Source organism: Physeter macrocephalus, chromosome 21, assembly GCF_002837175.3.
Source record: "Physeter macrocephalus isolate SW-GA chromosome 21, ASM283717v5, whole genome shotgun sequence".
NCBI classification, from domain to species: Eukaryota; Metazoa; Chordata; class Mammalia; order Artiodactyla; family Physeteridae; genus Physeter; species Physeter macrocephalus.
In genome coordinates, this window is record NC_041234.1 from 80,752,108 (window position 1) to 80,764,341 (window position 12,234).

Genomic DNA, 12,234 nt, shown 5'->3' on the forward strand with positions numbered 1-12,234 from the left:
AAAGCCAGAACCCTGCACTTTCCTACTTCAACCTTCCCCTGTTCCCTTTGCTTCCTAAAACTCCTAGAATTCTCCTGCAGTAGTTCAGTACAGAGAAGAGGCAGACTGGTGAGGGACTGTCAGAGTGGGGATTATTTGCAAAGAAGAATAGCATTAGTTATGATCAACTTTCTTAGATTCAGAATCACCCAGCTGCAGAGATGGCCCTGCAGACTCAGATTTCAAACACTAAACAGATTCACTAGGTACACCTAGCATGGTCGCTTCCTTTTAATATGCTTTTGAGTGTTTGAGAGGTATAGGATGTTCTCCTCTTTGTCTCTGTAGAAGTCAGGTCATTTATTTGGGGCACCAAGTCTACCACTGTGATCCAGCCTGCACTGATGTCAGTTATCTCCTTTGCTACTAAGACTAGAGTACCTCTCACTCCTAAGAAATTCATTCTGGGCTGTGTGTTCTGCCATTTCCTGAAAACTAGGTGTATCCTGCCCTGCCTTTAAGCTGGCCTGGTCCAAGCAGGTTCTGATCCCTCTGGTACTGATTGTATGCCCTATTCTGGTTCCGAATTTCCCTCTAGTCCTTCATAGAGCTTCCCCTTCCTGTCCCTGCTCTACTAAGATTAGAAAGTCTGAGAAAGTATTCTACAGCCCTAGTCTATGAGAGGGTGGGAGAAGACTCTTGGACCCCCCCACTCCTTCTATATGAGCAATCTATAATTTTCCAAATTATCTTATCTGGCTAATACAAATCTTATATTTGTAAATTGTACTTCAGAAACCACCCTTCCTGTCTTCTAATTCACTTATTTTTTTAATATAACACATTTATTGAGATATAATTCACATACCACACAATTTAGCCGTTTAAAGTGTACAATTCAGTGGTCTTTAGTGTATTCACAGAATTGTGCAACCATTACCGCAATCAGTTTTAGAACATTTTAGAACAATCAATCCCTCCCCACCCTCCAAATCAGCCCCTGGCAGCCACTAAATCTACTTTCTGTCTCTGAGCCTGCTCTGAACATTTCATACAAATGGAATAATATATGTGGATTTGGGGCCTTCTTTCAATTTAGTGTAATGTTTTCAAAGCTCATCCATGTTGTAGCATGTATCAGAACTTCATTCCTTTTTACGGTGATAATATTCCATTGTATGGATATGTCACATTTTGTTTATTTACTCTTCTACTTATGGACATTTGGGTTGTTTCCACTTTTTGGCTATTTTGAATAAAACTTCTATGAGTGTTCATGTACACATTTTTGTGTGCACATAAGTTTTTATTTCTGTTGGGCATGTACCTCGGAGTGGAATTGCTAATTCACTTTTAATATTAAGACTCCAGATGTCTACAGAAACACAAATACCCACTATGTTCCATTATGATGGTGGGAGGAGGAACACATCGCCACCCCACCCTCTAAATCAGTAAACAAACCTAATTATTAAAGGAAAGTTTCAAGGAAAAGAGGAAGTTGCTTTTTTTCTGCCTTCAAAATAATCAAAGCATGGAGTTATTATGTTTATAAACCTCATGTAATGAGGTAATTGTGGATTTTTTGCTTATCAAAAGTCAATGATAAATTATAACACGTTCTGTCTTCTCAAGACTCTCTACAAATTACAATTCTGATAAAAAATGTAATGTTTTAACTTTCAGCTTACACCTGAACAGCAACAGTGGTTTGAGGGTATACAAAATAATTTATTTGAAAATATACTATTTGGATTTTATAAATAGTATGCTATGGATGTGTCACCCAGTAGATTTCATAAAATCTATTTTCTTCTTAAATTTACTTAACATTTTATTGGAATCTAGGAAACCTGTTTTGGTGCAAAGGATTCCACAGTCCTGTGAGGGTGGGGAAGACAGTGATTTATAATTTCCCCTTAAAGAGATTTCTGAGTCGCTATTTCATACCCACTAATGGGTTTGAGTTTCTTCCTGAATCTAAGACATCCTTTAAAGAAAGTTTCCTTGATTAGCAAGGAAATTCTCATAGGTCATTGGATGTACATGCTCTTTGGCTCTGTCTGTGAAGCAGAAAAGAAAGCCAAAACACTGCATTCATGAGGAATGAAAAGATGAAGCCAACTTCTCAGAGACAGAGAATTTAAAGACAACAAACCACACTGTTCTTTTAGTCTGAAGCCCTTTTCTTTGATTTTTTTTGGTGATAGCACCTATGGAATCATTTAAAAAATAAAAAATAAATAAAATAAAATACCAAACATTTATTTAAGGTATATCTATATGCATGATCCCCATAGAGTGAAATTTCACTTGAGGGACCTGAGGACCAGGAAAAAGGAACGTATGGAAAGCCTTAAGTTAAACTGCAAAATCCATAAAAAGTAGCAGGAAAAGGGGAGAAAGAGCAGTGGACTTAGCATCTGATTTAAGTCCAACTTCTGCCACTTACTAGGTATATGACCTTGAGTATATTCCTTAACTATTCTGTGCTATAGTTTCCTCATCTGTAAGATGGGGGTAAATAATAATGATACTTACCTTATAAGGTTGTGGAGATCAAATGGGGACATGTATATGAAAGCACTATGCAAACAGTAAATCACAAAACAAATATGCATTTAAGTAATTATTTAAAACTGAAATTGAAATTTTAATTAATAATGATAATAACACATTGTTCTTTGTAGAAAGGAGATCCTAAGGGTATCTGGATGAGGTGAAGGGGAAGCCTAGATTTACATGAATTTAAATTTGTATCAGTTAACACGTGTTCCTTTCAAAATCTAGGCTTTTGTACTATTTCCCTTTACTTCACAGTAAAATATATGAAATGAAGACGCTCAAGTATCAGTAGGCTCAACATCAATATAGAATCACCAGCCAAGCAGGGAAATCACTTAAAACACAATTAAATCAAATGCTATTTAATTAACAAAGCACTAAAACATCCAAATACTACGATCAAAAGACACACTGTGCCCTCAGGACTTGATTTTAGTTATTCTCCTTGGTAACTGGGTCAGCGTTCAACATTTAACTCTCTTCTGCCAGTGTGGCAGTGATATCAAGGAGGAGCAGCCTCTACCTTCAGGGTCCTGAATAACAAGCCGGGTCCCAGCTGGATTTGTTTTCACCAGGCCCATTGAGGGTTAAAAATCCATCTATTCAAATATTTCACTGGACCTGGAAACTGCTTGTTTAAAGGGCCCCCAGGTGTCTTTCTTTCTCTATGCAATGCATTCTTTTTGACGTTTCTTTACTTCCTGATCTTGTTAAACATCTTCGTTCCTTTGAATAAATGAACAGCTGCCTCAGTAGAAAGGATATACACTGTCTGTCTCAGACTGGACTGGGCTGACAGTTCTCAGGCTGCCTCAGCCTTTAGGGAAAGAACAAAGTAGTCTGGCTTTCATGGAGGTTAATAAGCACTTCTCCTGTTGGTTGGTTCCTCTATAATGGCTCAGGCTTTAGCACTCAATCTGTCATGGATCTTAATAAATTACCCTTTTGGTTATGCACTTAGAAACAACACTTGTATTACTAATATAGCAACCAAATGTCGAAGTACATCACCACGGCTGACAAACAGAGCTTAAACCATTTGCCACTTTTTTTTCTTAGATTCCATATATATGTGTCAGCATACGGTATTTGTTTTTCTCCTTCTGACTTAACAGACCTACTAGAGCATGGACTTGAGGATATGGGGAGGGGGAAGGGTAAGCTGTGACGAAGTGAGAGAGTGGCATGGACATATATACACTACCAAACGTAGGGTGGATAGCTAGTGGGAAGCAGCCGCATAGCACAGGGAGATCAGCTAGGTGCTTTGTGACCACCTAGAGGGGTGGGAGGGAGGGAGACGCAAGAGGGAAGAGATATGGGAACATATGTATATGTATAACTGATTCACTTTGTTGTAAAGCAGAAACTAACACACCATTGTAAAGGAATTATACTCCAATAAAGATGTTAAAAAAAATAAAAATAATAAAAATAAAAAACACCAAACAAACCATTTGCCACACTGTTTCCTTGACCTGTCTTGAAAAGTGAGAAAATGGCAAAAGAATCAAGTGATAGGAATGTCCTAAATTTGTGGAGAAACAGAACATCACTGTATTTTTTAGGTGATACACACACACATACACACACACACGTTATATTTCTAAAGAGATTGTTATAATTATTTGTCACTGTTTCAAAGTTTGCTTTAGAGTTCAAATTATTAGGATATCTTTCTAAATGGTGTTTACTTTCCTGTCTTAATAACAAGTTGATCAAATTGAAAGAAACCTTTGTATAATGATGGCAACTCTTCTTGTAGTGTCCTTGAGCAACTTCATAATGCAACTATGGTGCTCAGTGTGTCTGGACCACTGCTTTGACCATCAGTAAACAATGTCCATAGTCATTGATGGAGATGGTTTAGGAGATTGAGCTGAATTGCACTGAGCTCTTCATTCATTCCCTAGAAGTATTTTTAATGAAATTACTGCCATGATTTCGGTCTCCATGTGACTTGCCACTTCTTTTTCTAAGTATTCAAATCATGAATTGAGAGTTCTCTTAATTGTGATCTCATTAACCAAGACTATATTCTAGTAGAAAAATTAGGTGGAGAGGGAGAAGGAGGGAGGGAGGAGGAGGAGAGAGAGAGAGAGATCACAATAACCAAAATGGTGTACATTCTATGGGAACATTTATGATGTAGAAGGTTTTTTAAAGTCTGGAGATTTATCATAGCGGACAGGAGAGAATTCAGCTAGAAGGAAAATTCTACTTCCTCCTTTTTACTGACTACTGGGGATGGGGGTAAGATGATAATTATAAAATTGGGACAGTACCCAGAGCCCATGTTATTTCAAAATATTATAAAATGGGCTATATGATTACATGACAAATTTTAACTCCTAGAAAAATTATTTGTTCAGTTATATACTGCTGACTATGAGTGCATACAATTCATCTTGTAAAAGATAGAATTTTCAGCTGGTTGATTATCATCCTATTCACAGTTCACTGAATGTGCTCTATAGCCCATAAAAAACAAGGAACATTTTTTATTATTAGATACAGTATTATTCTAAGGAGCCACTGCATAGCAACATCTAGTTCATTTGTTGTTTACTAAATTCTCTAATCAAATTAAATGAGGCATTTTATGTATCCTGAAATTCATTTAAAACATCATACGTGTTAGAGATTATATGCAAAATCCTGACTATTCATAGGTAGCTTACATGGGCACAATTCAAGGGCATTTAAAAGTCTAGTTAGAAAACGTCTCAATTTTTGAACAGCACACATATAATTTAATTAGTTAATTGTTTTGTTTATTTAGGCAGGCTGACCTTTGAGACAACTTGGCATCTGTATGTTAGTCCTCTTTCAACAGGCATTAACACCACGGTTGATTTTTGAATAATTCTTCCAAGTTGGAGGCCTTCTGAGCAAAGGTGCAGGTATCTGCAAAGGACCCCAGTATTACCTGGATCACGATGAACTACCATTATGATATAGCTAACATATATTGAACACGGTTTATATTCTAATCACATGATCTATATTACCTTATTTAATTCTGACAACAACCCAATCAGGTAGGTTTTATTTTCATTATCCCTGATTAATGTATGAGGAAAGTGAATCATGAAGCGGGGGGGTAAATGTCCAATTTTGCAGGGGTTCAAAGTGGCAGACCTGGGATGAACTCAGCTAGCCTGACACTAGTATGTATACTCTTAATCACTAAACCATACAACTCAGAAATGTTGCACATGATATGGTAAAGCCCCATTACACCAAAATTACTGGTTCGCCCTTCTGTGCCCTTTTGCTTCTGTCCCATTTTTTTCTTCTCTTAATCTCAGTGCCATACACCTATTGCCTTCATTTTCTTACCACTTAGGGCATCCTACATCCAATGCCGATGGCTTTGATCCCTAAATCTGGCATCTTAGATGTTACTATTGATCTTCTAAGGATGAGAATTAGGGTTGTTGAATTTTTTTTCTTCTTCTTCTTTGTTGTGTTCAAGCTCTTTGATTATTTAACTCTCCCGTTTCTTTCTATTGTTCCTATGTCTCCTCCCCTGGATTATCTTCTCTTGCTCCTCCTTGTTTTCTCATTCTTCATTCATTCTTGCTCTTTATAAATGCATTTATAATCATGACTTTAGTCACTACCTCTATGCAGCTTTCTCTCCAACCAGTATCACCAGCTCTAATCACTTTTACAAGCTCTTTTCTCTTTAACCATCTACTATACCCTGATAGGAGCTCAACTGGCCTAAGACAAACTCATCACCTTCTTTACCAAACCAGTTTGACTCTCCTTTTCCAATTTTAATGGTGTGATTCAGCCTCAAAACTCATCATTATTCCTTTTTCTGATTCCCTTATCTCCTCAGTCTAGTCCTGCTGATCCTTTTTCTGGTAATGTATCTCACCATTAGTTCCTTTGTATTCCTGGGGCCTAAAGATTTTCCAGTCATCATTGTCTCTTGCTTGCAAGAGTACAATAACTTTCTAACTGGTCTCCTGGCTTCCAAGGTGCTTACCACCTGGTGCCTTTTCCGATTTCATATCCCCATCACCTGTGTGCTGAGGTTAGGTAGGAGCAATACACCCACAATAAAGTAGAGTTAAAATAAGTGCCAGTAGAATAGTTTGAAGTCAGCGGAGCAAGCTCTCATCGTTGGCCAAGGTAATCAGGGAAAACTCTATGAACGAGATGGAATTTAGATCTTATATCAATAAAAAATGCCTGAGGGAGGCATTTAAGATTGGGAAAAGTGTGTAAACAAGCTTGAGATAGAAATGTAGGAAAAGTTTGGGGACAGTTAGTAGTCCTGGCTGAACCAGAATGCTATTGCAGGAAAAATGAGGTTGCAAATGTAGCTTGGGCTCTGATTGTAGGGCATCTTGCATACCAGGCAAAGGAATTTAAAATGTATCCTCTAGAAAATGCATAGAGACATGATGAAATTGGCATTTCAGGAAGATGAATCTGGCAGCTGTGTGCAGGGTAGATTAGTGGGAGGAGAGACTGGAGAGAGGAGGCCTGGTTAGGAGGTTATAATAGAGTTCAGATGTGAGTTAATGAAGGCTTTCAATAGGATGGCAGTGGGAACAGAACTGATGAGATGGATGCAGATGTGAGAAGTATTATGGCAGGAAATATGATACGGTTTTGTGAAAGGCTGAATTTGTCCCCACCCCCCCAAGTGGGGGCTGAGGGAGGAGAGTGGGAGGGTTAGAGTCAAGATGACCAGGAAAGTATCTATCAAAATGTTCCTATCCTTCAAGCTTCAGTGCTTCCTCCTCTAAGAGGGCTTGTCCTGAAAAAGCACTGGGAGCAAGACACCTTGTCCGTAATAGATGCTCAGACAGGATTAAGTGAATGCCCACTCCAGCTGGCAGTGATTTTGCATGCTTTGAAGTTCTAGAGACCTTATGATCGTACTTTTAGTGAGTACTCAGCGTAAACTGCATGCCTTCTATTCAACTGGCTTTTAATTTGAGTATGCTTTACCTCTATGGTGAGAGCAATCAGGAGCCTCTTGAGGACAGAAACCATGTCTTGTTCCTTAGATCCCCATCCTACCTCGTCCAGTTCTAGACCCATAGTAGTTGTTAAAAACATTTTCCTTGATTGTTTCCTTTTATTCTCTCAGGGGGCTTGGATCAGTTAACTTACAGGCATATTTCCCTGTCCATTATGCTGATGAGGATTGCAGTTTAGCTATACTGTCACATCTGGACCTCAGGTACTTACAGAGACTTTCAGTCTCTCTTCTTCCATAGTCTATTTTCTTCTTCTGGTAGTGTTTACTGAATGAAAGCACATATTTTGTGTTTCATTGGGTGCTTGGTAAATGTTGATTGATTTATTCTCACATTCCGGGCTGTGGTGTGGGCTCTGCTTCATAGCTCATGCAGCTTTAATGCCATTTGCATACTTCAGCTACACTCCAAAAAGTGAATGTATTTGCAGAAATGACAGATTTCATTTGTTTAATTTTGTAAACTGTTTAAAATTTCATTCATTTCTTTTCATTTTCAAAATATTTTTATTCAAGTGAACTATATGGCTACTCATCTCTGAAGAGATTTGCTATTGCCTGAAAAATACAGTTTGCTTTATGAGCCTAATATTATAGGGCAACCAGGGAATGGAATATCTCTGTAAACAAAATATTTATTTGACCTTGAGACTCTTTCCCCAAGTACCTTTCCCTCATATACTGATGCCAATTTCTACATACATATAAATGCTACCTTAAATTGATAAGATTTATACAATTTATATTGATAAGATTTAATGTATTTGACAGTAATTCCCATTAGAGGAAATTGTTACAGAAATTTCTCTGTTATGGCTAAATTTGAGAGCCCTGCATTCTAGTGCCAGGTCTGCCCCTTAAGTGTTATGAGAACTTAGACATGGTACTTGACTTTCCTGGGTCTCTTTTCCCACCATCTACAAAACCAGAGTGTTGAACTAAATCACTTTCTATCCTAGCACTATTTTGGGCTTCAAGTTAGATCAAGGGTAAAAATAAAGCCTTTTGAAAACCATATAACATGCAAATTTCAGGGACTTGTAGGACTCTAAGAACAGGTTCTGCTCCAGCACACCCAGGCCTCATAGAAATTGGAATGGGGACAGGAAGCCATCAAGATTGGAAGTTACTTTTTTTTTGGTGGTACGCGGGCCTCTCACTGCTGTGGCCTCTCCCGTTGCGGAGCACAGGCTCCGGACGCGCAGGCTCAGCGGCCATGGCTCACGGGCCCAGCCACTCCGCGGCATGTGGGATCTTCCCGGACCGGGGCACGAACCCGTTTCCCCTGCATCAGCAGGCAGACTCTCAACCACTGCGCCACCAGGGAAGCCCGGAAGTTACTTTTTGTCAGGATCTGGCTAATTACAAAGCTACTTTGTTCATTCTCTCTCTCTCTCTCTCTGCCTCAGTTTCCCCCCTCCCTTTCCTTTCTCCCTCCCTCCGTCTCTCTTTCTGTTCTTCTCTCCACACATCTGCAGTATCCTTCTTAGTATTCTTGTCTTTCTACCACTTGTAACTTTGGCTTACACATGGCCCACTAAGGTTCTAGCTCTAAGTCTCCCATGACCTTCTAACTCCACCCCCACAATTTTCAGCCTCATCCTCTCAATTTCCAGTTAATTCAGGAGAGAAAATGATTGGTCCAGCTCTTTTCAAGCCAGAGCTCATAAGTCATATGTTGTTGCCCAGCCTATGGAATGAATGCTTTTGTGTTGTGTCCACAGTGGTCCAATTAGTTTTGGCTTTTGGGGGTAGGAGGTTGGTTCATATGAAACCAAAGTAGGAGTTAAGGACAGCAAAAGATAAATTTCAGAAAAGTGTATGAACAGGCATACAGATACCCTGAACCGTACCCAGTACATCTTCCAACACTGCATTTCTATGAATCAAAAAGTAAATACCATTTCTTATTGAACAGTAAGAGATAGTGCTTAATGGGTAACATTTCACAAATTAACCAGCAGGTGGGAGAGGTTTTCATTGTTGTTATTGTTAAAACACAAAGTTTGCTGTAAATATAAGGTATATTTCAAGATGTTATTAATTAGTTATCTTTAGGGTGGATGCGTTTTAGCTTCCTTCTTGAAAAAGGGGTTTGTGTTTGAGAAGTACGAATATGGACTCCTTGGGAGCTAGCATCAAGCACTAGTTTAAAAAAGAGCAGTAGTGGGCTTCCCTGGTGGCGCAGTGGTTGAGAGTCCTCCTGCCGATGCAGGGGACACGGGTTCGTGCCCCGGTCCGGGAAGATCCCACATGCCGCGGAGCGGCTGGGCCAGAGAGCCATGGCCGCTGAGCCTGCGCGTCCGGAGCCTGTGCTCCGCAACGGGAGAGGCCACAACAGTGAGAGGCCCGCGTACCACAAAAAAAAAAAAAAAAAAAAAAAAAAAAAAAAAGAGCAGTACTATGAGGGACTGACAAAAAAGTTTCATCTATGGTTAGGCCCTTTTTTACATCTTACTTTCAAAGTCTAGACAAGGCGCTCAGTAATGCATCTCAGTCCTAACATATTCAAAACTGAATTCTTGATTCTCACCTTTCCCTCATGTGTAACTTGTCACTTCTTTTCTCTCAGTAATTGATAATCCCATTCATTTTGACTCAGGCATAAAACTTAAGGGTTTTTCTTGGTTCCTCTATTCCTACCATATCCAATCTACTATCCAGTTCCTCAGAATAGATTCCAAATTCCATCATCTCCTCCATTGCTGTCTTGCTGGTCAGGGCCATCATCATCTCTTATTGGGACTATTGCGAGAGCCTGTGTGATTGCCTGCTTCTGGCTGTATAATTCAATAGCTAAAGTAGCTGTTTAGGAGGCGGTTTGACTAGGGAAGAGAACTCTAGAATGAGTCAGATGATATGGGCTCTTGTTCCATCTCTTCCATTAACTAACTGTGCAAACTGGGGCAAGTCATCTCACCTCTCTGCAACATGAAGGGGTTTCTAAAGGATATTTTTCCCTCACAGCATTGTGTTTCCCCACCTTACTTGCCCTCATCACCTTGCTTCTGGATCCCCTGTGATCCTATCCGTTGGCTATCTGGAGGGACTCTCCCTTCACAACACCCAGTGCTCCAGGCTGGTGGTTGTGGGAGAGGAAATTCCACTACTTATGGCACTTACTGTGTACCAAGAATTATACTGGGCACTTTACATACATATCTTGTTTAAACCTCTCCACAACTCTGTGAAGTAGGTATTATTAGTTTTTCCCATTTTGGAGATAAAGAAACTAAGCTCTAGCGACATTAAATGACTTACCCAACTTATAAAGCTAGTAAGAGTTAGACCAGGCTTTTCCAGGCTCTCTGTAAGAGGGAGTATCCTTCCATTTCTCTACGACCTAAAGTTTGGTGGGAAGTTTTGATAATATAGGTCCAGAGTGGAGGTGGGAAAAATATCAAGTGCTGACATTATTCCCTTTAGATTGAGAAGCCAAGCAAGTGAGAAATCCCCATCTCCTCCTAAAGATTCCTACTAGAGGTCTTTCTCTGCCGCCTTTACTACCAAAATACATAAAATGTTAAGAAGGGAGGAGGGAGAATGAGAGAATAAGATACGGCAGTAGCCTTGCCCTGTACCAGATCCCTTCAGGGATCTTCTTTTTCTTTAGGAATAAACTAGTCTGCACTAACTTGGTGGCAGTGGGCTAAAAAGTTGCACCTCTCATAAATTTCCAAATTGGGCTCCTGGAAACACACTACTTTCACACAAAGCCCTTACTGTCATAGAAGGGGAATTTTAAGTGCCAAGGCTGGACAGTGGAAGAGCCATTTGTGGACTGACATGTGAAGTACTTCGGGCAGATCGCTGCTCTTCATTCCACATACACTGCAGTTTACTCTGCTTTCTGCAAGCCTTGCCATGCTCCCTGACATTTGGCTTAACCCAGTATCTGAGGACAGGTGATTATTTTGCCCTCATCATAAAATCGCAGACTTTGAATTAAAAGAGACCTTAAAGTTCACGGAGCCCAAGCCCCTCATTTTTTTCATGAGAGGAAACAGACTACATGGGTTAAGTGACTTGCCTAAGGTTAGTCAGTTAAAACTTACATAGAACTAGTTTAAACAGCCAACATACTTGTTGTTTGTAATGTAAATGCTTACTTTCACAGAACGTAATCTTTTAGGGCCTGACCTAGTGATCCAGCCTGTGGCCCGTGCTGCTTTGAACATTTGCTATTATTCTAGAGCTTTTGCCAACTCTGTTGCCTGTGTTCCTCATTTCCCGCAAAGGTTGGCAATGAAGGTCCATAGAACTGTTAAACTTTCTTTGCAGTCCATTTACAAATATGCGATTCAGTTCTAGGTTTCTCGTGGATGATTTTGAGTGAGCTTGTTTTAACAACTCATTGGTTCCTGCATTCATTCCACAGCCCAGTACAAGCAGATGTAGAAATTGTTCTGGCATCCTGGATGCATTCTACCACATTATTTCTGTTATACAATGTGATGAAATAGTATAAGTGTGTTTACACCACATCCAGCGATGACTGCACCATTTAGGGGAAGTACTACAACTCAAGAGAAGAATGTGAGAATGGCCTTGATATGATATATATTTTAATTTATGCTTTTATACCTTTAATTCCCTATGTTAATTGTGCAAGTGTTTTGAAGTTTCTCTGAATATATATACATATATATGTATATATATTCAGAGAAAGTGAACATATATATATA